The sequence below is a fragment of the Neodiprion pinetum genome, chromosome 4 (genome assembly GCF_021155775.2).
Source record: "Neodiprion pinetum isolate iyNeoPine1 chromosome 4, iyNeoPine1.2, whole genome shotgun sequence".
NCBI lineage: Eukaryota > Metazoa > Arthropoda > Insecta > Hymenoptera > Diprionidae > Neodiprion > Neodiprion pinetum.
The window spans coordinates 19188781-19216153 of NC_060235.2; the positions used below are offsets into that span (position 1 = coordinate 19188781).

The following is a 27373-nucleotide window of genomic DNA, read 5'->3' on the forward strand; positions in this document are numbered from 1 at the left end:
GGACAATCCGGATCAAAAGTTTCGAAAAAAGTTGAAAATCATTTAAAAAATATCAAGCAATGTTTTCCGACTGTTTTTTCTCCTTTTCTTTGTTCGTTGTGAAAATATCTTTTTGCTAAATAAATTTTCCGTACCGATTCTCAGCATGCCGATTCAAGGCGTTAAAATTCCCGATGCTGAACAAGGTCGAGTCGGCGTGAAGCGTTGATTATAAAATTTCGCAGATACTCATCTAGAAATTCCTAGCCCCGTCGTTTCTCGCGTACCCGCCCGGAATCTTCGTCCTCCGTATGCCACCTCTCAACTTCTCTGCTGTAATCTATTGATCCCTCGGAATTCCCGTGTCGTCGACACAAAGGGCTCTGAGTATATAAGCTCGACGTAAATTTGTCGAATTTAACGGGTTCAACAGGATAGAGGAGCGAGCAAATAAAACGCTGGGAAATAACGACAAAACCCCTGAAAACAAGAGGTTAATTTCCAGAATTTCCCGCTGAAGTGAGCCCATGAAATATTAACGCGTAGAGTGGTTTTCTTTTCATTTTACTATTCAAATACCTGAAAAACTGAACGACCAATAAAAGCCAAAAACAAGGTGGTTGCTAAGCTGAGAAAAGCTGCGTTGATTCTGAACAGAATCGTGAAAATTCGTAAATACATCTCTGAAAATATTGCGGAGTGATTTCATAGACCTTAAAACGTCGAGATCTGGTGAGAACTTAACTTTCCATTCTCGGGGTGATTATAATAACTTCACCTTGGCTATTTTTTCTTTGATCGCAGAAAAGTAGTATGTTTAAAATCCTAAAACATAAATAATATTTGTGGTAATTGTACTCGATTTTCTTACACGAAATTCTGTGTTGGAACCAAGGTTCTTATTTTTTTTTTTTTTAACTTTGGGCCAATCTGTAGTATAAAGTGAAAAAAACGATGGTTAAAAATATGTTTGTACAATGAATTATGCAAAATACGTACCATGGGAAGAAAATAAAACGAGATAGAAATAAATGTCTCTGTAAACTTGAAGGATGGTTTGCATAAATTAACCTTTCCAACTTTGTTCTTGAAAAAAAGGTTGAACAAACTTTTTCGAAGCGTTGAACGTCGTTATTATAACGAAATTTAAGAAAATGTCTATCATTTCAATAAGGAGCTTAGTTAAAGAGTAATTTAAAACTTTAGAGATTATGTCAACTTTTACGACAATTATGGGATTTCGTCAGACGTAATGAAGAAAAATTTCAAGTTTCAACTAAAACAAAAATCGTCCTGAATAATCAATTCGTCTAAATACAGAATAAATTTTGACAGCTACTGTTTCGGTCGCAGAAAGACAAACGTGGTCTCTAAAAATTATGTTTCTAATTGCTCTTGATTAAAAAACAATGCCACTTTAATTTTTTCTGGGAATCTGTAGATCTTAGATTAGAGCATGAAACAGTGAAGGATAAAATTATCGCAATAACATGACGATAAGCATTGTGTAAAACAAATTTATTTCAGAAGTTTAGCCAAGAAATAGTAACTTCAACTCCTATATTTGATATTTTCAATGCAATAGATCGTAATAAAGAAATACGACCAGCTTAATTTTTTTTTCTTATATGTAAATGCAAAACATTTTCTTCTAGATTTTTACTAATGAAAAATCGAAACCGTTCAGATTCAAATCGATGTTTAATTTTACATAGACAATGAGTGTAAAATTATTTCAGTAGAAAAATACATTTTGATGTGGCAATCCAATTAATCTCAGGGGTAATCAAAACGCGATCGATCCGCTTTACGCCAAGTATTCCGAACACAAAGAATTAATCTGAGTTAAAAAGTCCATTTGGCACATTTATTATTCTATTTCAAGCCTCGTCGGTCAAACCCCATTATGTAAATTCCCCGTCAGGCTTACCATCTATAATTTGATCTAACAGTTTGATTTGTCGAGAAAATCAATGTATAGTAAACATTCCATTGTAACAGGATGAAGACAATTGATTTTTAAAAGGAACAAATCATTTCATACAAAATCGATCTTGAAGGGGGAACAAGTAACTGATTAAGTAGATTAATTTCGATGCGAAAAAAAATTATTTGACAAAACTGACACCTGATGTAAAAAAATCTTATTTTTATGAGCAGTCGATCTTAATTTGCGAAGACTTTACTCATTTACCGTTTTTAATTACAACTTCAGTCGGAAAAAAAACTATTTTTTGTAAAAAAAATACACAAGTAACTAGAATTACGCAAAGAAAACTGTTTGATAAGTGGAATCGAATTGGGAAGTGACCAAATTGAATATTGAATTGAAAATAATATTCAATTTAAAACTTTAAATTTTTAATGAAAAAGAAATTTTCTCCTAAACCGATTTAATAAAACAAAAATAACACTATTTATCAACAGTTCTTTAGTACAAAATATCGTTGTTGTTATTCGTTTGCCGAAACTAAAGCTCAGAACTGCTTGGAAATTACTTTTACTTTTGAAAATGGGTAAAAATAATCATTATCCAATAAGACCGCAAAATTTCTGGGATTACTTGTTCACTGATTTTTCTTTCAAATCAAATGAACGTACAAGCTGAAGACATTCATAAAAAATAACGGTTCCGGAAACAAATAAAATAGAAAAAAGAACAATCAAAGCTGATATTCGAATTGGAAAAGTAACATGAATAACACGGATAAAATTTATCATTGTTCACGGGCTTGAATTTGAATTTATTGAATTGGAGAGTAGAATGCACCATAAAAAACCACACAACCAACTGAGCCGAATCGATCGTTGTCTACACCAGAAAAAAATTATTGTCATCCAAATGTAAGCTTGCGAATAAATTTCACTAGATTTGAAAACCAATGGAGTTCTTTCTCGCGAATAAAAAACAACCTCGCGACAATGAAGAAATTTTACTATATAAAGAGTGCAAAAAAAAACTGCACAAAAATTTGTTCCGTAAATGCTAAAACAAAAACATGATGCCTTTATTCTAAGCGGATTTCGGTGAGAGGCGTGAGCAGCTTAATACGTGACATGGGTGAATCCGAAGTAAGCAGACGCCGCAAGCTCTGCAACGGCTTGGAAATACGACACGAAGCAAGACTCGTGTTTCGTTACTCGTAAAATATCCCCAAGCGTTTTCCTTGAGCCGGCCGGGAAACCTTAAATGGCTCTAAATAGGCTCGAGTGCTTGCAAAGGTGCAGATGCACTTTTGCATAAGAGGATTGCGATACGCGAGATGCAGCAATAAGTGGCAGCGCGGCTTATCGTCTTAAATCGGTGCAGAGACTTAACCGGAATTCATCACGAAATCGAACGAAATAAAAGAAATGACAACGGCAATAATCGTTATTAATGTTTCTCGGAAACTGAAAAAGATACAAAGTTACCGGAAAAATTTGATGGCCTAATTTAACGATAAGTCATTGTAAATCACGGAAACTATTGAGCGATCATCCTAATGTAACGGGTCGAAATATAGCTGATTTTTGCTACTGTTTTTTTATTTATAGATTGTTAAAATACGCTGATCAGTGTGTGGGTGTGTTTTTTTTTTATGTTCTTCGTGAGTGCTTCGATTTGACATTAAAAAAATCAGACAGATTGCGTATTTTAATTCGCAGAAAAAAATTTACCAAATTAACTATTTTTTGGTCCGTTACACTAGGATTATCCATTATTTATTTGAATGTTTGAAGCAGTTTTATAATTAGTTCAAATTTATTACGATCTGTGGTTTTTTATCTTCAATATTCGAGGTAGGTTCGATTGTTATCCCCAAACCGTTGATCTTTTTTGCAAACCTAACCTGAATTAAAAAATATTAAACTAAATGGAACAAACGTAAAATCACAATGATGTAAAAGAAAGAAACTGGTCAAGTCGAAACACGTTAATTTGGCGAACTCTTCTGTGTCAGTCCATTGAAATTTACAGTAATTCTAGATTTTACTTGTTACATTTCCACGACGAAGCAGCAAAATACAGTGGCTCTGTTACGTTCAGGAAGAACGCTGCGTAAGTTTACAAGCCTTTACAGAAAAAAAAGTTGATAGAGAGAATATGAAAGAAAAAGTCGTACCGCAAACATGGAAAAAAGAATAGTGCATAAAATTAAGTTGGAAAAATCTCACAGAAATATGAATTAGTCACCTATTGTATTCAAACTTGTTTTAGAAAACGGTTCGTAGAAAAAAACGCAAACCACAGAAACGTTTGAGCTTTAAAATCCGCGGTAAAAAACGCCGATTGTTATCTCGACTGTTGTTCAAGAGATGCAATCTGGGCAATTTAGTTCAAAAACATTAAAAGCTTCCAGGAAAGAAGTAACTTCGGTTAATAAGTGAAGCGTCATACCTGTGTGTGTGCAATAATAATGATAATAATCATAGATATACTGCGATTGCGCAAGAATTTCTGTATCTCCAGGCTCGCACGTTCTTATATGATTTACACTTGTGTACATATAAACCGGGTCGTTTAAAGAAAATGCTTTCCACGGATAATTCTATCCAGGGTAAATCCACGTACATTTATGAAATACAACACTACATTTGATCGAAATCCACCTGCATTTTGGTAACTGAGAGTAAATTTCACCGAACGGCTTTTGTCCGATTGCTTACGATCATCTGTCGACTCGTCACTCTCTCCGATCGTCAACTTTCACGGACAAATGTCGATCGGTAATATGTACGCTGAATTGCATAAATGCAGGCGGAGTTGTAAATTTTACAGCGAATTGCATACATGCAGGCGGATTTTTGTAAGATGCACACTGAATTGCGTATTTGCAGGCGGGTTTCTGTAAAACGTACACTGAATTGCATACATGCAGGCGTATTTTCTTCATGTTAAATTGTAGATAAGATATATCGACAAAATAGCCATGTAAGCATGTTATATACATGCAAAATAACGCACATATGTATGCGAATTCATATGAAGTACCAAACGAAGAGTCAGAGCGACGACTACAGCTGATGGTAGCTCGATCAATACAAGGCGTTGCGGCATGGAACGCTAATATCACGTGGCTGGCTGGCCCATTCTCACTTGCTCACTGCCTCATTACGGTAGATTCGTTAAGTCTACTCAATGCGTTGCCCATCATTATTTCGCCCTTGATTGATAATCAAGTACTAAATAATCGAAGAGGTTCAATGATACACCGAACTCTGAATTACTAATATTCAATGCTAAATTACCTCTCCACTACGACATCAAGTTTTTGGTCAGGAGTTTTCTTCAAGCTAATGTCAACACTTGCAACTTCAATATGGCGGCCATTGATCGCACGCTTGCGATTTTGCTCAGGCCGTAATATTGTTTCCAAGTGCTGTTGCTCACTGAGAGCCATTCTGCGCCATTTAAATTCATGGCGAAAAACCTTCAATTATGTTCTGAAATTTTTGAGTTCAGCAGCGTTAATTTGCTCATGATTAACTCTGGAAAGAAAAAATCATCAAATGAATCAAAATAAACCCTGCACTTTGTACTCAATATAACGTCATTCAAGTATGTGGCTTTAGTCTGATCTTGCCTAACAATTTATTTTTCTACTTCGTACACCAAAATGGTACCGACATGCTTGATTTTTTTCTTTCTTTTATTGCATAAAAATCAGTTGCTACTAATAATGATAGGTTAAAATAAATATTCGCGTACCGAGATAAGTGTTAAAAATAATTAAGCCTCACATCTATTTACAGTACGATTAATTGATTACTGCAAAGAAAGCCGGATGATAAATAACAATTTTCACAGCAGTCACGTCATCCTTGATTTTTTTTTTCAACAAGAAAAGCTCAACATTTTCTTGTTTTCTTTGCTATCACAGCAAAGTCATTCTATACAAATTCCATGATATGATCTTTTTCGTTACTACTTCGGTTGCCAACAACAACGTTGCATATGATCACACATTACTAAAGAAATTTATTCATAACATCGAAAGTTAATTTTTAACGACTGGTATGAGGTCATTTCAGAAATGGATCGAGCCGCTCTAATTCATCAATACCGAACAAAAAACATGATTCTGACGTCAAACAAATTGTAGAGAAAAATGTTTGACAATTGGACCCTCCTGGATTCGAATTTACACAATGACTTTCATTTCTTTTCCTTTCAATGCGGTGTTGTTAGATTCAAGAAACTGACTCTTCGAAGGGAGAAAAAATGTGTATAAGGTATACAGTCTACGGTTAGGCAAAGTCCTAGTTCAGTCGGATATGTCTTACCGCAAAGTTACTAAGGAAGCTCGCGTTTAAGCACACCAAGACAATAGAGCTTGGTCGCTAATCGAGTGGCTTACAGAGTAACGCGGTAAAATTTGGCTGGAATTAGTTACCTCAGATTTCGCGTACATACAGTCGGAATGGAGGTAGGTAAATATTGCGCAAATCGCGTTGCAAGCTGGGTAAACAGTAGCGTACCAAATTGCGCCGTATTAGATTTCCAGGTTACGGCTACCTAATTTAATAATGCTTACAAAGTTATCGAAAATATACACCGTACATAATGAGCTTAAATATGTATACGTATATCGTCGAAAAAGTAGAAAACAGCTTGAAAGAAGGAAGAGGTTCGAAAGAGAAAAATTTCCGTACGAGTCAAACGGCGTTCCCATGCAAGCCTACAACGCCCAGCAGAGAGACACGTGAAGACCGGAATCAAGACGCCAGACGTCTCGACGCCACCTAACGCGGCAACTCTTCGATCCTTGTACATTTTGCTTCCCCTTTCATCCCCTTTCTGACCCATTCAATCATGAATAAAATTCAAGTGTCCAATTTCGATTGTTTACACTAAAGAGAAATACTTATTCATGGAGACGTGATTTCATTAAGCAATATTTAATTATAACACCGTTCACCCTAGTCAGACCAATTTGTTGAAAGAAATGCATCTATGTAATTCCATTTGGTAAGATATTATTCTCGAGTTAAACTGAATGATTACGAACAAAAGACCTTTTTAATGATTCTTGTTTTTGTTTTGCTTTGTATTTTTTTTTTTTTTTGGAATTTACTGAAATATTTAATCACACCGTAGTTGGTATTATGGACATAACAACTAATGAAAGTATTAGCGAGTAAAATTCTCAGACTGACACGTCAATAAACGGGGTAGACTGTGATGGAAAAGTCGAGAACCTTTTCTCGGTTTTCGTTACTATTCTATGTGATATTTTGGATATCATTTTTTTGTGGCTGTTACAAGAAGTAAACTGCTTATAAAATGTGAAAATGGACTGTTGAATTTTGAAAATAAATATGCTGTAGCCTACAATCAGTTCTGCGAATCGAATAAAATTCTTTTCAGGCATGGTTTTCTGTTTTTTTTTTCTTTTTCTTCTTCAATTTTATTGAATTTATACTCAACAACTACTATTGCTTTATGGATTGTAAAACGAATTTTATTACAGCACTACTGAATATTACCACAATTTGTAATGAATATTCATAAATGCACACGTTTTTCGTGATTTTATCTGAATTATAAACAGTTTGAACTTACTTTTGCACAATTACTGCTAATCAACTCCATGCTAAGGTTGCAACGGTGGTCAGAATTCTTTTAGCCAAAGAATTTTTCCTCCTACCTTACGTCAAATTCAATTTCCATGTGGATTTATTTTTATTTATAAAAACGAAAAAAAATAAGGATCCGTTCCATGCAGAAGTAATTGGCGCGTTTTCACCATTCCCCGACTAAAACTCATGCTGCTCGTATTTTCCCTTAAAATATCGATGTGGTGTACGAAACCCGTGACGAGGGTCAAAGGTTGTCACGTTGTGGCCTACTTTCTGTCCTCCTAACAAAGGGCCAGGTCGGTGCTTGGTAAATAAATCTATTTATACACGCACAGCTATATACAATATGTGATGTGAAGGTATAGACTGTTTTCTTCGTAACCCAATCTTAATACTATAAGGTGCTTCGATCGTTCCTTTTATTTACGTCACCGAATCACCAACGTCCTTTCAAGTCAATACATGTGTACAATACATGCATACATACGTTGCAGTATGTATATTATATGTATTTCGTTTTTTTTCCTTCTCCTCATTTTTTCCTCGTTAAACGCAGACAGGGGTAACAATAACACGTAACTTTATCCTTGAGGCAAAAATAAAAACGAGGACACTGTAATTGTGTGTGGGAAAATGATTTTTACTACCGTCACCTTTTCAATCAATTGCACGTGTGTACATGGTTTTTTTTTAATATTTCCTAGTCAGTTCTTTAACATGTTTAGAGAAATTTTATACAATACCTAAACTAAACACTGAAACGTGGGTAGTTTTTTTTCTTATGCATACATAAATTTTGCTATTGTAAGGGATTGGTATTTCACTTCAACATTCAATTACTTTGAAGAGAATTTTTGTTAATTTCGAAAATTGTTTTTCTCTTTACTTCTATCAGCAACATATTTCCTTCTTAAATAATTCATTTTGATTTGCAAAAAATCCTAAAAATCCATCGGTACAGCAAAAGATACATTGAATAAAATTTGTTGAAACCGGATAGTAAATTGAAAGACCTAGAATTAAAGTGCCGGTTAAGGATTATACGTACTCAAAAAAATTCACGTGTTATTTATCAAGTTTCAATAAACCATAGAATGATGACAGGTAAAGACAAAATCCTACGAATATCTCTTGAAGCTGGAATGAAATACCGTTACTGCAGAATCTCTCGCAATGCAGAATTTCTTGATTTCCTTTATTCTTTTTTTTCTTTTTCTTGCAGAGTGGCAAGCAAAATTGATTTTATCTTGTTACAAACTTGTTACAGAGAGACTGAAAAGGTTTGCTCCATGTTGCCGCTTCATATCCCCAAATCCTCAGAATCGTTTTAGGGGGAAAGAATGGATAAGGGAAATTGTTTCTTCAAGAAGTTATTTCCTCATGTCAATACAAGACGTGTCCCCGTATAAATTGCGTTACGCAAATAGCTTATACACGAATTGTCAAAAGTATACTAGTCCTGAATCTTGATTTTTATGACCACGATGACTTTTTTGATGTCTTGATCTAAAAAATGCTTGCGACCCAGGATCAGCAGATCATGAAAAATTTTTGTAAACAAAAAACAAACTTCCGAGACAAAAAATTCGAAAACTTCAAGCGATGCTCATCAAATAAAATCGGTAATTAGAAAAATACTCGCAGTCCAGAGAAAAATGACAAAACTGTGAATTTTAACTGTAAAGTTGATGAAAGATATCCGATTTGTGCGATCGTTGTAATTTAAAGATTACAAGGTTCTGATGTAGATAAAAATAGATTATCGCTATCGAATATTATACTCAGACGATTTATAAAGAATTCATTCACTATTCTTGTCGATTAAGGTCACTCGTCCTGTATTGTCTTGTAACTGTGAAAATAATTTGATTTTACTGATCGATAAATTGATGACAAGACTTTATTTAACTGAGAAAAATGTATCAAACTAAAAACAAAAAAACAGATTCAATCTTGCTCTAACCAAAAAACGCAGTATGTACAACCATAATCACACGAAACAGTTACCAGTGTCACATTTTATTGGAATTTCGAAAATACTTGAATCGTTGTAAATAAAATTTCTCTTAATGCAGGATTCATATAAAATTTATTCCTGTATCACCCAAGCTTTTTTACGGTCAGATGTACCTAGATTATTTTCTATGACACTATTTGATCCTTTGTTTCAACAGTTTTTCGACCGAACGTCCCATACATCCTTAAACAAACACGGGAGAAAATATAGCTGAATTTCCTACTTTGGCGACTGGTGCACTTTTGTTGCTCACTTTACTACGATTTTTCCAACCATGCAAAATCTCGCCGAGATAAATTGAACCCTTGATCTGGTAACTCAGAGCACTTCGCCCGTAACTTCAATAAAAAACTACGCCAGTTCCTCATTTTGCCGGAGAAGTATCAAATCCAGCACAATTTATTTTCTTTTTTTCACAGCATATAATTGCAACAGGGAATAATATTTGGAAGGAGACATATCTTCCCGATTACAAAAGTGGACCACAATTCAGACAAAAGTTTGTAGTTCCAATGGTGCTGTTCGCAGCGCTGGTATCGTTTGTTTCACTGCGCCTGGTGGCTGGCAACACCGGCAACGCTAATAGAACGTCAAGCTTCTGCGCGCGCAGATGCGCACGCATATTTCCGATGCAACAAACGAAACCAGCGCTGCGGGTGGCGTTATCGGTACTACAAACTTTGTACGCAAATCTGTACCACTTTTGCCATCCGACATAGTAGGGAGATATATCTCCTCCTAATATTACTTCATGGATTACAATTACCCTTTAGTATGGGACTCGTTCTGTGAGCGCAAGAGAAAGAAGGTGGAGACCGCGTTTTTGATATGCGAGACGCCAAATAGAGGGGTATGTATGTCTAACCGACGACGAGCCACTGCCCTTTCAGCCTCTTCCTCTTACACCTATATTAGATTTTCAAGGCACGTCTCAGCCCTCTTCAGAGGGTATAGGAATCTTCTGTCGAGCCTCGCGAGCTTGAGTCCTAGAAACTAGGCCGAGGGTAAAGAGTAAAGCCAGATGAAGAGATGGGGAGAACGAAATGAGGAATAAAAAGAATCATTGGCATATAATATGAACCGAAAGATGAAATAAATGTCCTTCAAATGGAAGAAGAGGAAGTAAAAAGAATTCTTAATATTCACAGATATACGAACAATGCTCAACCCCCTAGTTGAAAAATATGTGTACCATATTTGTTCAATTTTAAAATGTTGCTTCAAAGTTCCCGAAGTAAAAAAATCACTTGTCAGTCTGCAGGTGTTTGTCCAACATAGACCACAAACAATGAGAAAAACTTCATTTATATTAGTAACTAGGAAATTGTATCCTACTTCAAATGAGTGTCGTTATACTCAAGGATTCAAATATGGTTTCATAATTACAGAAATGATGGGATTACAGTTATCAATAATACATTTCCTGGTTAGACCCAGAGAAACATGTACTGGACGTACATGTGGAAATGATAAGTCCCAATACTACTCATGACCAAGATTAAAATGGGTTTACATGAATCTAATAAATTTACGTTTCCCAGCACATGAATTATTCATGCAACATCGTATTATTCGTAACATAGAATTGAGTGTAAAATTTACGATTAGATACTACTGCACACTGCATAGTAAATATTGTGGCTGTACAGGTAGACTATTTATCCGTGAATCATATGGTGCCGCAGAGTATGACAGCCTTGTATGCGCGCTAACAGACGACTTAAAGGAAGGTTGAGAACGTCAGAAGCTTGCAGCTTACACCCTCGCCAACCACGGTCCGAGACCATCTATTATAAAAGCCCATGGTATGTTCGCAGAAGTATTAATATATTTCATGCAAGTAAAGTGTTACTTCATCAACTTAATACCACGAAAACATTCTTCAAATGAAATCGTTTATTCATTATAAGTAGGATGGAATATTTAGTTTTCTTTGTGGCAAAAAGAAAAAAATATTCACTCAATTTAACAGAACAAATTTCAACCGCATCAATTTTTTCTCAGAATAGTAGAGCATTTTTGATGGGTGTATTGCAATTTTAAATCAATTCGTTCAGTTCTGTACATATTCCAGTGAAATAAGACTTATGGATTAATTTATTGTCGCATCGACGACAAGTTATCACAATCGTTGCAAAAAAATGTAGTACGAGTGTTCGTAATAAGAAAAAAAAAACACTGGATTTTCTGGCTCCAGTAATAAAACTTGACCGGAATTATTTTTTAACCAGAGCTATATTTTTTGGTTAATGTAAAAGATGGAAACAGTTGAAGACTGTACAACAATCGTGACTAGAAACTTCCTCCGAAGGTTAGAATAATCTCTGGCAATGGTTCGGAAGGCAGGCAAACACCATAGATATGTACGGGAAAAGCTCTTAAAACTTGAAAATCAACCGCGCATGCGCGTGTTTTTTCGGCTGTCCGTGCAGGCTGGCCATCCCGAGTTTTCAGCTGTCAAACTGTTTCTGGCGGCGATGTAGTTGATACGAATTTTCGAGGTTGGAATCTCAAATAATTGAGGTAGTGACTTGGAAAAGTTTGGGAAGCATTTGTCATTGGCTCGGAAAGTTGATTGTTCAAATAACGGTCTGAATTTAATGCTTATGCTCTTTGAAAATTCAAACGTACACATCTTGCGTACGTTGGCCGGCCTGCAACGCGGACCAGAATAATATCGCTGCGAGAAGATTTCGCCGACCAATGAGATTCAATTATTTGGCGCATGCGCAGTTAATTTTCGAGTTTCAAGAGATTGTTCCGGTATAATACAGAGTAAGCATTCCTATATAAGCGTAATGATTCTCTCGTCAGCTCTGTCATTTTTCCCATGGAGCAAGGGCCACGATCCCTATGGTGTACACTTACGCAACGGCTGATATTCCAGGTTTACTACGGCCAACGTAGAAATACCGGGTTTAAAAATGCGTGTAAATCCGTTATATCCGGTGTAATGCGCCATTTACACGCATTTTTAAATCTAATATTACTACGTCGGCAATAATAAAACCGGAATAACAGCGCCGTGTAAACGTACTCTATGGAATAGGTTGGCAGGCGTGGCACCCACTCGATGGGAAGGGCGACAGAGATCACGGGAGAATTATTATTTTCTGTCCTTCAGAGAACTGCTTCAAAGCCGTTCGCGGGACGCTCACTCTATTTTGTATATCTCTACGGCAAACACTCGTATGAAACTCGGGGCTGACTCAAGATCGACCGACTTTTATGTGCCATCTAAACTCGAGCGCACACCACTCAATATCCAGCTGAGTGAAAGAAAGATCTATTCTTGTGCCTGTTATATATCCACCGAATAAATTATATTATACTCCGGGATGAGCTGACTAAAAATTGAAAGTTTTACTACCGCGACTGATGACGTTACGTTGATTCAGGAGAATGCAGAAATTCCGAATATTCCTGACTCGCAGTTTAAACAAAGGATTCTTCGATTTTACGATTCGAAGATTTCATATTATGATTTTGACACCTTTGACTGCTGGGTGAAAAAGTAATTGAACTTGGGTTTCTGAAGGTTTTCAAACTGGGTGAATCCGGTTTTGAAATTCATATTTTCAAAATGCAATGCATCGAATATAATAAAGCGAACCAAAATCCAAAATTTTTTAAACATGATTTCTGCTTTTGAATCAGCAACCTCGAAAACCACGAGATGTTAATTTTTATAGAAATCTTTCCATTTTTTGAATTTCGACCCGTCATATTAATTATATGATTTTAGATTTTGAATATCTGGTATCAAATTCAAATTCAGCGTCTTTCAAAATACGAAAATTCCAGACTAATATCTTTCAAACTCTTCTTCTGACGCAAGAGTGACGCGAAAATGTCATTATCACAAATCTAAGTCAATCACCATTTTTGTCACACATTCTTTCTTAATTTTCAATTCTTTCATTTTTTTCCCTCTTCAATATAAAGATACATTTATTCAGAAGCGATTTAACGATAGAAAAAGATGTTATACTATTTTGAAATTTATCAAAAATCCCAACAACGACTTGTTACAATTTTACTGAGCATAACGGGCTTTCGCAAGAGATTCAAACCATCATCCAAGTGACCGTAAAACGAACCGCACAAGTTATACATATATCTCATTACCTATATTTCATTTGTTCATTTTACTTCGTCAAAATGTGTGGGCAAAATTGCAATTCGAACAAAATGGAATGAAGAATGTGTTTTATAATCTATGCACGCCGCACATGTGCAGCATGAAATGAAATTTCACGAAAATTACGAGTCGACGGAGGCAGATTTCCACGGTGTGCGACATTTAACCTTCCACCATGTAATATACCTATATATATATGTATACGAAGGCACAACTTTTAATACGACTGGTAAAATACAAATTTATGATTAAAGTTTCACGCGTTCATCCGCCCTGATTTAACTGTTAACTGACTCGCGCACCAGTATATTATGGTACATATGTACGCTGTGCTCATGTACTGTATACCGTATGTAAAAGTATATCCAGCGGTAGCTCGAGGGGAGCGGTGAAGAGCGAAGAAGGGAGAGGGTCTTGTACATATTTGATAAACGCGAGCACAGAGTCTCAATTATAGGCCCGAATCCACTTTCGGCTAATATTTTCCAGTTAATTCTCCACAGCGGCGAAATGCGCACGCATGCGAGGAGAACGGGAGGAAATGGCAGGATATGACAGAAGAGAAAGGTGAAAGACAAAATCGCGGTTGCGAAAACTCCTTCGCTTAACGATCGACTCTGAAATGTGGGAAAAAGTGGGTGAAAATATCCCTTGGCTGTTTACTTGCTGTGTTAAGATATAAGTAGATGATGATATTATTAAATGAGCAATTTCATTCGAACAAAAATCACAAAATTATTCAACTCGTGAATTGAAATTTGATTTTGGATAATGCTAGGCCTCCGAATATAATTTTTTCCGTATTTTTAACGAGATACTTTTAATATTGGAGTATTTCCTGGTCTTGTTATACAAAATTTTAAATTTCACTGAAATTTGAACAATCAAAGATGACTTTGTGTGTAGAGAACTTCAGAGTTTTTGAAACATTAGCCAACAAACTTTGAATACCGTAAATTTTGAATCTGTAGTCAAGTTTGAGATAAATTTTGGAAAGCAATCAGAACATTTGGAATTATTGGGTCAAGATCCGCAATATTTGATGAAAATTCATAACACATTACCTTGGCAATTTTCATGACTTGGAAAACTTTTGCAAATTTAAAAAGTAGTTGGAAAACTCTGAGAAGATTTCAGCTCGCAATCTGTTTGTTTCAGAAAATGTAGGAAGTTCAAGAAAACCTCATAATGGACAGAATTGAATATTATAAAGAATTAAGAAATTTGCAACGTAAAGGAACCAGCAGGAACCCTTATGGAAACTGGCTTTCAGTGAAACTCTTTGAAACCACCTGATTCTAGTAGCCTATTGCCAGTAGATCAAAAGTGCCTGAATGCACTATGCCCCAAAAACTCAGGTTTTCAATGTATACATCGTTGAAGTGTACTCTTTTTAGTGCGCGCTCGAATGTTAATATGTACAACAGAGCCACCATGTATGATACAATACGCCACTGTAGCCACCTATCGTCGACCGAAGGAGTCATGATCCCGCGGCACATTTATAACTACCAGCAAGCTATGTATGATTTTTGGAAAACTTTTGCTGGAAAAGGAACATGTGCTTGGATCAAGGGCCTTTCGGAGGATAATGGTGTGAATTGAAAATAGTTCCAGCTGGAAAAGATATGGGGCAGTCGTGGGCACGATTATGGGAACTGGTTTAGGGAATCTGTTGAATTATTCTTTGCTATTCACGATCTTTGTATGGGATAAAACATTCATTACTCTGCACACCAAGGACGTGATCCTAGAAAATGGTAGGAACCTGAGTTTTTGGGGCATAGTGCCTTCGGGCACTTTTGATCTACTGGCAATAGGCTACTAGAATCAGGTGGTTTCAAAGAGTTTCACTGAAAGCCAGTTTCCATAAGGGTTCCTGCGGGGTCCTTTAGTGACGTAACCTTTAGAATATATACAAAATTTGGGATATATCTCCACATACAGCAAAATTTGCCTTTTTAAAGAATTTGAGAACAGAATTCGCTACTTTTAAAAACTACCACGTTTGAGAACGACATTTAAAACTCATAAAAAAAAAAGTAAGAATCTCTTCGGATATTATTATTTCATTCAGCGACAATTAGATAACCAATTTGTTCAGGCTTAGCTGTGATGAAACTTCGAACCAGGATTAGACATGGTTGCTGCGTTCAAGTACACGATGACGATGATAATGATAATAATAAATGTAGTACATAGGGTGGATTACCTTAGCGTTAGGGGTGTGACTGGCTGCAGCGTAGGAGGCAGGATGCCGATAATAATATCTGTAAAATTCTCTAACTTCTGGAGCAGTAGTTTGACTGCATCATCACCTCTCGGACGTTTTGCAACAGCAGCTCTTCACTGTTGCTGATTACGCAACTTGGTTTATTGTTATTATTATTAGTGTTGTTGTTGTATTGTACTTAGTTTATTATGACACTGTTGCTGTGAAAACTCTATTAATAATTCATCCCCTTGTTATAATAATCACACTTCACGATTTCACCATTCACGATCTTCACTGCGGGGAAATGTATGCATCTTACTATTCTTTAACCTGAAACAGATAATATATGGAAAGATCTTTAGACAATTGAAGTACACTGATTAATTTATTGAAGAATTGACGCAGATTTGTAGCTACATTTCAATCTTTCGATATCAAACCGTCATTTATTCATGAAGCTATGCGTTTTTGACATTTGTCATCATTTTGCAACCTTCAATACGGAAGTGAGGAAAATAGAACTATAATAGTAACTATATATATATATGTATTCTGTAATACTTATTTTTATGTGAAATTATTAAACATCACTTAATTTAATAATAAGTAAAATTATCCAAAACCGAAGCAATTGATACGGAAAAAAATGTTGGATTGTTATTTAAGCCTTGCACATACTTATCACGGCCCGTTGTATTAAGTTTCCGAAATTTGACGCATTTGCTCTTTTTATTTAAAAAGAAAAAAGGGAACGTGATAATATTCATGAAAAAACATAACAGAGCAGTACAAGGATATTTAAGCATCTCCTAATCGTGGTGAACACGGTTTTAAGCTGCAGTGAGTACTGAAAATATAATGTGCGATATATAGTCAGGTGAAAAAATTGTTGAAAAGAAAATGTAACAAGACGAATGCAATGGTTGAAAAGTTTTACTGAATCTAATCAGTTACCTTTGACTATAAAAACATCTTCGTGATACATGAAAATATCTAAAAAGAAAAAACGATTTTCAACTATTCAGGGGATCAGTACAGCGACTTGTTGTAGGTGAAAAACCGGTAAAATAATGTGACATTCCTTCGTTTCTTGGTAACAAGATATCAACAGTTAAGAATCAACGTTTCAAAATATTTCTCTAAATCACGGAGACATATTTTTATTTCATTTCTGAATTAGATCCAACTCGAATGCCTTTGGTTACACTTGTTAAGACCTGCAGTTGTCCTACATTTATCTTGACAAGCATTCGGCCTTGACTGTATATCCTGTAAGTCCATTAGCCGCATCAACATGATGGCGGCGCGTTGATCGAAGAATAATTCCAGCGTCCCCGAAGCGATTCAAAGCGATTCCGACCGCAGGGCAATTTGTTTTCAGTACAGGGTGTGAGAAGGAGGGGGAAGGGCGGAAGGGTGAGTTGGGGCGGAATCTCCGGTCGCTATAATTTCTGTCCCGCTACAAGAGAGGGGGTGAGGGGTCGTAGCTACGTGTGTTCAAAGAACAACATTATGCCGCGCACATGGTGGGGTTGGGTTCGATTAGGTTCCGCTGGGTTGATTCAAGTAAGGTTGGGTTGGGTCCGATTAAGGGTGGTTGCGCGTCAGGTTGAGCTCGGATAGGTTAGGTTGACTTGAGTTGGGTTAGGTTAGATTAGGCCGCACTGAGGGCGCAGGGCGAGTTGCGTAGTCGCCGGCGAGACCTTGACCCGCTGCCCTCCTTCGTATTCACCATCTACATAACCTCGCCACCCTGCGCGCGTCGGTGATAGACCTTCGTGTCCATGAGATGAGCGGCCGTTTCACGTCGGCGTACTTCGTTAATGCTTCGAATGTACCGTGCGTGCATGTTTGCCTCTGTGTAAGGTGGTACCACCTTCCCCGCAACTGACGCATCTCTCAACTCCGCAGAAAATATCACGGCTATGTATAGTTTACAGGTTAGGAAACTCTGGCGGCGGATCTCTTACAGTCTCCAGCTACGCTTCCTCAATCAACCGCTAGTCGCGCGGTGCTACGATCTTATTGGTAGTTGAGTAGTCTACTTGCAATGAAATATGTTCTAAGAATGTGACCGAAACACGTGTATTAATAGGGAAATCCTGCCTCGTAGAGAGAGGGCTTAAAGTTGGTATCTGAAAAAATTGGGGAATTTTTTTTTTCAAAATTTCTTGGAAGCGATTTGAGACGTCATATATATATACATATACATATATACATATTAGACCTGTCCTTAAGAAGGGCAAAATCGAACTTTAATGGTCTTACCCCCCAAATTGGTTCGAAATAATTCAAAAAAAATGTCCGAGTTTTTTAAAAATTTTCCCGCCACATTTACCCACGCCTAGGAAGCCTTACTTTTTCCCATAAGAAAAGCATCGGTTTTTCGGGATGTTTAATCGTTTTTTTACCGCTGCCGTGATTATCAGCTAAAAAATCGCAAATTCTCAGAAAATGTTGACAGTTATGTTACCTTTTTGTCCAATTTTTTGGAATTCGATACAAGCATTTTTGAGCTAGATCGATCGACTTTTTCCGCGTTTTTCGCAACATACAGAGAATAAAGATGAATTTCTAAGGACTGCATGATCTGTTATTATACATATATATATATATATATATATATATATATATATATATATATATGGGATTTGACAGAAAATGGCGCAACTAATTTTATGAATAAGTATTAGTCTGGGTGCCACTAGTGTGACATACGCGAGGGCTGGCTTTACTTTTATCTCGCAGCAACGAAACTCGTCCGATTCACCGCTTCATTCGGGCTTCGCTTTCATACTAACTGCGCCATGGAGACTAGAGTACAGGAGTTCAATCTCTGTATTGAAGATGTGTCCGCGAAATCATGAGAAATAAGGGTTCCGCTACAGCGGCGCTGTCGTCACTCTGGACCGATAGCTATATATATATTAAATATAATAGTCTCCATGATACCGCACATATTTACGTTTATTATAATTATTATAATTTTGGTCACTATATCACTGTATTACTATACTTATAGGATCAGAACGTCCGGAGCGACGCTGGTGATAAAACCATGCACTATTAAATCTCGGAGTTTCGCGGACGCCTTTTCTGCCTCTCCGTCTTAGAGATTGGACTCCTGTACTCTAGTCTCCATGGACTGCGCGCTACTGCGCCGCCCGAGCAGCCTCGCTCGGCGCGCGAATTCGCCGCCGCGCATGCGCAGTACGGACGCTCGCGATCCGCTGCTTCCAGGCGCGAGTACGGTGCAGCAGCGCCTCGCTCGTGAGGGCGCTTCTGCAGGAAGATACCGAAACTGCCTTTTCACCTCGCAGACTTATCCCTCGTAGGCTCCTACGGACGCTTGGTCCGCTTGATGTTTCTAAGTCACTTGTCCGCATTACAGAGCCCGTAGGTCGGTGCGAGTCGAGGAAAACGCCTCGTTATACTCTCTCATCCTAGTTTTTCAACTTCCTTACGCCTGAGACTTACTTGCCAAGGCTCGAACGATCTTGCCGGGGTTCATTTGATGGTTGATTCCCTTACCATAAGTCGACGATTCCTACGAACTCAATTCTCTCTTCTGAGACGCAATGAAAGAGAGGGTTATACTGAGTTTGATAGCTTAATGATCAATGAGAGCAAGTGTATTCCATAGTAAATAAAAAATCAATTTTATTTTGGAATAAAAATCAAATTGCTGGATCGTCGATTGGCGACAACTAGTGAGAGCAGGTTGAGAAACAATGTAACATGGCGGAGTAAAGTGTTTTACTCTATTGACCCACGCGCATGTTCACTGTCTACCAAATCCAACCGCCACACGTCTAGCGGACAATTTGTAAAGCATGACCGACAGGACATAAGGGATTCACCTATACTACCAGAGTTTCGCAGCCTGGTCGTCGAAAATATTCACCTCTTCCAAGTACCCTTTCCAAGTCTCATCTGAAAGGCTTATCGCAATGTCGTAGCATTTTCAGACCCCTCTCACCAGCCCTTTATAGCCTTTTCTCTGGTGTCGCGCGCTGTGTGTGTTTGTATGAGTGTATTCTGTACATTTCGAACTTTTTACCCGAATGAAACCCTCGAAAATAACTACCGATTGGTTCGAGTCTGCGAACGCTTCAGGATTTCATTTTGCACATACAGGTTTCTTTTACACGCCAAAACATTTTTCAACTTCTAAATGCTGTGTTTGTGAAAGTAGAAGTCAGCTGCGGAAGTGATTATACCCGGAAATCGAAAAGACGAAAGCGCGCTGCGTCGTTTGGAACGTCCGCTTTCAAAAAAGATTCACGGTTTATCTGTATCGCGTGTCTAACGACACAAGATTTGTTTGCACTATTATACGACCATGTACCATTCGTATAGGTAAAGCGGCTTTTTTTCGTTTATATGTACGCGAAGAACATGAAAACACGTTTAAAAACGCTGAAATTGAAACATGGATCAATTAACGGTAAAAGGTCGCAGGTACTGTTGGTTATGCCCTTTTATCACGAACTTTGTGAAAAATAATCGCGTTCACTAATGGTGCAAGGTTGCATGTGCCCACATAGGACCTTATACAGTTACGTTCGATATCATGTTTTGAGAAAATATATATAATTCAGAAAGTCAGCGGTTTAAAAGAATTTTACCGAAATCGATAAATTTTGATGCTTTGAAGGATTTTGCACCAAAAAAACAAAAACGGCGAATGTGACCTTCAACCATTTATAAATATGATGAATAAAAATATATTTTGATGCTGGTAGGTCGTTTCGACCAAATATAAGGCCTTTTACCTTTGTTTAGTTTTTCGGATAATTTTAGTGTAGATATATGCGTTTTGGGTGCTTTTGTAGCGAATGTTACGAAAAAAAAAATTACCAGCCCTTTCACGACGAAATTTGCCTTTTTGGCGGATACCTCCTAATACCATTAGATACGCAATATCACCCGTACACTAATTTTTATGAATTTGTGTCAAATAAATAGATTTTACTTCAATGTATTAATCCATCAAACGATTCACTTGACAAAAACGAATAAGCTTTATTCAATTCAATTCAAATTTATTCTAACCTGATCTATTGATGTTCCAAATAATTGAACTATCTTACATAGGTCCATATACAATTGGAATTTATTTCTGCCAAGCAAATTCGGAAAAATTCTTATTTGAGTGTATAGTTCCAAATTTCAGCACTCGATACCTTCTCGTAAAAAAAAAAAGACTATACGATCTGCGTTGTAATTTTCCTCATGAACCACTTTATGAACATGTTTGTCCATATAGTTATGGAACAAATATTTGCATAAGAAAACATTTTTCGTTCTAGGAATTTGACCTGTAAGTTATACATGTTCTCTGTCATGACGTAGCGTCAAATGGCGAATGTTCGTGATTACGTAGATGCAATACAATTAAAACTGCCTGCTTTTTTTGTTTCTGGTGTTATTTTTCGTTCACAATCTCATCCGATAATCAAATGTAGGTACGTGATAATCGAATCATTACGCTCCTACACGGGGGTGCACGAGTAATTTACGACGTAAGAGGAACTTCATGGTTTGGATATCTCCACTACAATCACCGACAAGCATCAAATACACAGACCGATTAGAAGCCTAGAATATTACGGATTACAGCGTTGATACATTTCTCCGTTAATGACGTCGCAAGTACGTGCCGCGACACTTAAGTTTGTGATGAATGTACCTTGGCCCCTGATTCTCTCCGTGTCATAATTAGCAGGTAATTTTCCACTTCATGGTTGATATGCGATCCGAGAATTGGATTGACAAAAAAAAAATAATAAGTCGTAACGTGACAAGTATTCAAATATACGCGCGGACAGTTAATTGGGGAAGTAGATTCAAAATTATGCGATTAACGCGGTAATTGGCAAGTAAGTGAAGGATACGTGAAGAAGAATCGGAAACACCAATTCCTCGTTAACGGCGTAATAGTTTATCTTTCGAACTCTTTTTAATCTGACACGAAAGAAACTTCGAGTCTTAATCAGGAGGTAATCATTTTACTGCAGTAAAATTTACTCTTCAACCGTATGATGAAGTCACGCCGTCGACTTTACAAAAGAAAATAAACTCTTGAAATTTGTCGAGTGATCAGTGTCGCACACGGTCAAAATCAAGAGAAAAAAAAAAATACATATATACGTGTATATGAAACGATTTTTGAAATCGGGCGTGGGAAATGAATAAAGTTTCACCATTTTAGAAATGAAAGCTCAAGCAAAGCACCGTTTCACGTTTCGCAAACGTAACTATAGCCAAAAAGTGATACCGACTAGGTAGTCTAGTCCCAATCCCAGTAAACTTATTGCAGAGAACCCGTCTGCGGTTTACTAATTTTGTACCAACAGGGGGTGAAGAGGCCGGTAGTTAGCTAGTGTAAACTCTGCAGAAGCCCCATTTCATCGTTCTCATGTTTACTCATCTGTAGGCCATTTCTCAGGCCTCGGGGACAGTCCTCGGAAAATGAGTCCAGGTGCGGAGACTCCGCAAAACTCATAAGTATATATGGCAACATTGACGAGATCATTCTGAACCGAGAGCTGTAGTTCTGATTTTAATGTGGGTATGCTCATTCGAATTTTTGAAAACTTGGCGGTGCCACGCAGTTAGTGTCTCGTTTGAATACGAAAGTTCTTCATGGAACTGATTTTGGAAAACATCTCAAAAGAAAATTGATCAGAGGAAATATGAAACGAGTAAAATACCGTAGACTTCATTTAATCGTTTTTTACTATTTTGTATCGATAAACGAGAAAATTATGTAGACAGTGAACATTATACTTAAATATCGGTGATGAATCTGAAGGTTATCGTAGCAAGGAACAGAGAGAGTTTAATTACGGTAACATGAATCGTACAAACAATGAAACGTGTCTCAAGATTAGCTTTAAAGTTTTGTTAAGATAACTCGGCAAAAAAAGAAACTAAACTCGATATTTTGAATTCAAATTGGCGATATTTCAGCCATGATAACAGCGCCATCTAAACCTGGATAAAGTTACCTATTGGTCAAGACTTGGAATGATTTCATAATTTTCAAAACGCGACGTTGCTTCGACGAAACCAGAAAAACTAACGCATATCATTTTTACTCAACTAACATTATTTAAATATGATTTGAAGTCACTGATTCAGTTTATTCCCAGAGAACGGTACGACTTTATTTATAAATTAAATTCCTGCCCATGACTTTGAATCAATTTTAAGGCTAATCATTCTTGCATTCATCCAGAAATATATTACATTTAATTTCGTTGAGAGAAAATGAAATATTATTTTGTATCGGATGTCATTTATTTTGGTTAATAGAGAATACTGAATTTGTACATTCGTTCTTTTGCGTTATTACTCGTTCCATGTAATTATTCTTGGGCTCGCTTCGTTTTCAAAAATACCAAAAATCGAACAATGATTAGATAAAATCAGACAACTCCTTCGCATGGAATTCTAAAACAATTTAATACCCACATTAATTCCGTAAAATAACATTTCCTCAATTTCCGACAATCGTAGCGTATGGATGCAATTTTTTCCCTCCTCCCGAGAAATAACGAGCCCATCTGCGTCTTTTGCCATTCGCCGCGTCTCCGGGTCAAGCTCAAATCTCAAAGTTTAGGGTCAGGCCAGCCCGTGCAGTCGCGACTAAATCGTTCGTCTGTTTAATTTAACTGTGCCAAGGGAAGTCTGGTCTACACACTGCACTTGGACATGCCATCCAAAGCCGCGAGTGTGTGCGTTTATGCGGTATTTCGCAGAGGCGTACGTACGTAACACATGTCGTGCCCAAAGACCGGGAGGTTTCACATCCGTCCGGATCCCGTCTCGCACGCAAAGGGGTCACAAACAGAGAGCCAAGATCAAGCTGCAGGTTAATTATAGCTTGTTGCTGTGTATGCGTATATTATATATATATATATATATATACATACATATATATATATATATATATATATACATATAATGTGTATGCATCTAACTCTGTAGCCTTCGCATAATGTTCCGCTTACACGTACGACACGTTCGTATGAATGATATGACATACCTATAATATACTGAATTATTAAACTGAACACCGAGATGAATTTCGAGTTATGGTTTACCCAAAACGTGGTCGTCGGTTCAAAGTGAAAATGAGTTTTGTTGCTGTAAATAGGGAAACTGGTGCATGTAAACATTTAAAAAAAAATTTTTTCCTCTTTTTCAAGTGGATATCGTTATGGTCACTCGAAATATATTTTCTTTTAACTATCGTTTGATTATTATTTCAATAATGATGTGACAATGAATTGGCGTTACAAAAGGTTTATTTTACTGAAAAAATGCAGTCAAACTAAACAAATAGAGTGAACGATTAACATACCCACAAAAATGTGGGTGAACAAAATTTTTTTGAATTCATATATATAATCACACGAAGTAAATATAATTTGAAAATTTTAAAACACAGTAAATAAGTTGAATGCTATAGATGTACAGTATAGACAAGCTGAAAATAAGAACAAATTTTACAAATAAAATTTTATTCCTTCTGTCGTATTTTTTTCAGGACACGTTAATTATCATACCGTATGAGGTAAATATTATTAAAAAATTCAGACGAAACCCATGAAATGAATATTGTTTTGAGAAACAAACATAGAATAAAATGAAAATAGAAAAATTTTAGCGCCGGCACGAACGTGAAAGTTGCGAGAAGCTCGCCTCTCTTATAAAAGCTATCATTTGTGTATTTTTCATAATTCCATTTTCGCTGCAAGCTGCACGCAATAACGAGACAAAATACATGCCGCAGTAAAGTCTCGTTTCTATGCAAACGTATTTAAGTACATTAAAACAAAATTGAAAGAAAAAGAAATAAGAATAAATCAAATTAAAAAACGCTCATTAACATAGAGTAAAACATTTCGCATGGCAGTGATTTACCACCTCCGTACGAATAAGGAATATTTACACAGTTCAGTCCCGAAACTTGGCATATACGATTATGATTCATGATCGAAGAAAGCGTGGAGAATTAGTGTCGGATACATAGAAGCCAAAGAAGAGCTGTGAAGCGAATAACAATGAAAAAGGAACAGAAATTTAGCTTCTGGAAACCGGCATTGTAAATGGCTGCACGGGTGTACGAGATGAGGGGGGTGAAGAGTGGGGAAATAAGGGTGAACAGAGGGAGAAAAGAATAACTTGTGACAGGGGGACGTATTGAAGAGGTATTATAACAATACTTATACACGTATAGAAACTAGTCGCGCGGAGTGCAAAAATAGCCCGAAGGATCAATATCGGTCGCTTGCGGCAGACCGGCGCAACCCCCGCACAACACCTTGCATTCTATCTGCACGGCAGGAGAGAGGGGTGGAGGGACACAGAGAGAGAGAGAGCGAGAGAGGGGGGGGGGGGGGGGAGGAGGCTTTAGTTGTCGGACGTACGTCGCGGACACCGACAAGGCCACATGGACAAACAACCCCCGACACCGCGACAAAAAGCTCGTCGTTCTGTCTAAAAAGTTCGGCCGTTGAAGATCGAAGGTGAGCCAACACGTCTGGGATGCACGTATGTGATGCAAAAAAAAAAAAAAAGATTTCAAAAACAGTCTAAGAAATTGAGAATATGTCGGAATGAAAGCTGGAAATGTACCGATCGAGTCAATCGTATTTAAGTCAGGCTGTATGTTTCTTGAACGTTGTATTGCTGTTATATGTAGAAAACTAAAATATAAACAACACAAATGTTTATGTAAGAATTCGTTACTCTAAAACTTTGAGGACGCTGCTTAGCTGGAAATCTGTAATTTTTATTGGTTTTATTGAGAGATAGTTTTATATTGGTATTTATCAGATTACTATGTTTTTAAATCATGAAGAGTTCTTTGAAAAATAGAATAATATGAAAATACTGGAAACTTGAAGGAAACTCCAGTATTTATGGTTAATGTAATATTGTCTGCAAAGTTACTAAAACGCTTTTTTTCACCATGCTTAGGCATCGTTATACGTGTCAATTTGATTGCACAACATCACACTATTTATTTACTATGAACAACAAATGATAACGATGAATAAATTGACTAGTGAAAAAAAAAAAACCTGTCTGATTATTAGTGACTTTGATGAAAATATGCTTGTGGATAAAATTACTCCCAGAGGGTAAAACTGAACGAATATACAGAATTTTTAACTCGCATTTTCAAGAAATTGAAATAAAACATCGATATCTGAGCTTCGTCTTCATAATTTCAATATTTTTGTATTTTTATAGAGATTTTCACAGCTTGCAGATATGGGTTCCATTTTCTTTGACATAGATATTATGGCTAATTTTATTTGCTATTAGATTTCCTGAAATTTATTTTCCTTGGAGGTATTTTTTTTTTTTTTTTTGACTATTTACACATTTTTCACCAAAGCAACAACAGTTTGCTAATGATAATCTGTACTGCTTCTGCGAACGATCATTTTGATCTCAGACGACTTGTAAGTACAGTATTCGTCAATAGAATTCAGTATTATCAACAAAACGTTGTATAATCGATTGACTTCGTTGAATATGAGATAAATAACGAAATTTTCATTACTCACTTCTATTTACAGGCAATATTTTACGTACGCCGAAAATTGGAATCAAGAACTTTTTTTCTTTCTTCAAGAATAACCAAAGAAATACCTTAAATAAAGTTTCTCAAATTCTTGTTTCACCTTTTAACCCTTGGCATAAGTCATAATAATACACAACCCAAGGACTCCTTAGCTCGTTTCGTGCTTGCGGCTGTACTTCTCAGAGAGCACGTCAGCGGCACTCTCAGTTTACATCTATAAAACCACACGCTGCATATACATACTCACATATAATATACAACTTTGAAAGTTGACTCAAGCTCCGCGTTGTGGGTAAAGTGCTTTTCCCGTATCCCCGCGCTCTGTCAGCGAGTAAATATGCGGTTCAACACGAGCGTTGCATGCAATTTTTTTATTTTACAATAAATTCCCATTGAATATATAAAGCGGAGATGGTATACCATGTATATAAGCTAATGTAACGTGTATGGTATAATAATATGTTGCCAACGGTTATTTATCAACGTCAATTTCACGAAGGTCCCTCTTTCATCGGTTGAAGCCATGGAGCGTAAAGTTTAGGGCCAAATTTTGTGCGAGGGGAAATCTTTGTGGGATATAAACTGAAGCCATTCGATGAAAAATACAATATGCAAAGTTATACAAAGCGATGTAGGTCGACCCATCAACTTTTGGCCAGTTTTTTAGATTAGAAATTTCTACTCGGTTGAAATTTGGACGCGTTATAGTGTATATAAATTCGGAAAAACATGAAAAAAAAAAAAAAAAAAAAAAGTAAAAAATTAAATGAGGACGATCTTCCACATAACGCTTGACGCTTAGGTATCTATTCCCAGAATGTTTCTTTTAACCTAAGCAAACTTTTTAGGGGT

The 27373-nt window shown here is 36.8% G+C and overlaps 1 protein-coding gene across 16 annotated transcripts in view; it reads right to left on the reverse strand.

The window, feature by feature from the left end:
- The window catches only part of pHCl-1 (pH-sensitive chloride channel 1), a 105475-nt gene that overhangs the window by 59663 nt on the left and 18439 nt on the right, over window positions 1–27373 (reverse strand). For all 16 annotated transcript variants that reach the window (XM_046620296.2, XM_046620295.2, XM_069135080.1 and 13 more), the window contains exon 2: window positions 15913–16245. The gene's annotated coding sequence lies outside the window, so the exon portion shown is untranslated. The remainder of the gene's footprint in view (window positions 1–15912; window positions 16246–27373) is intronic.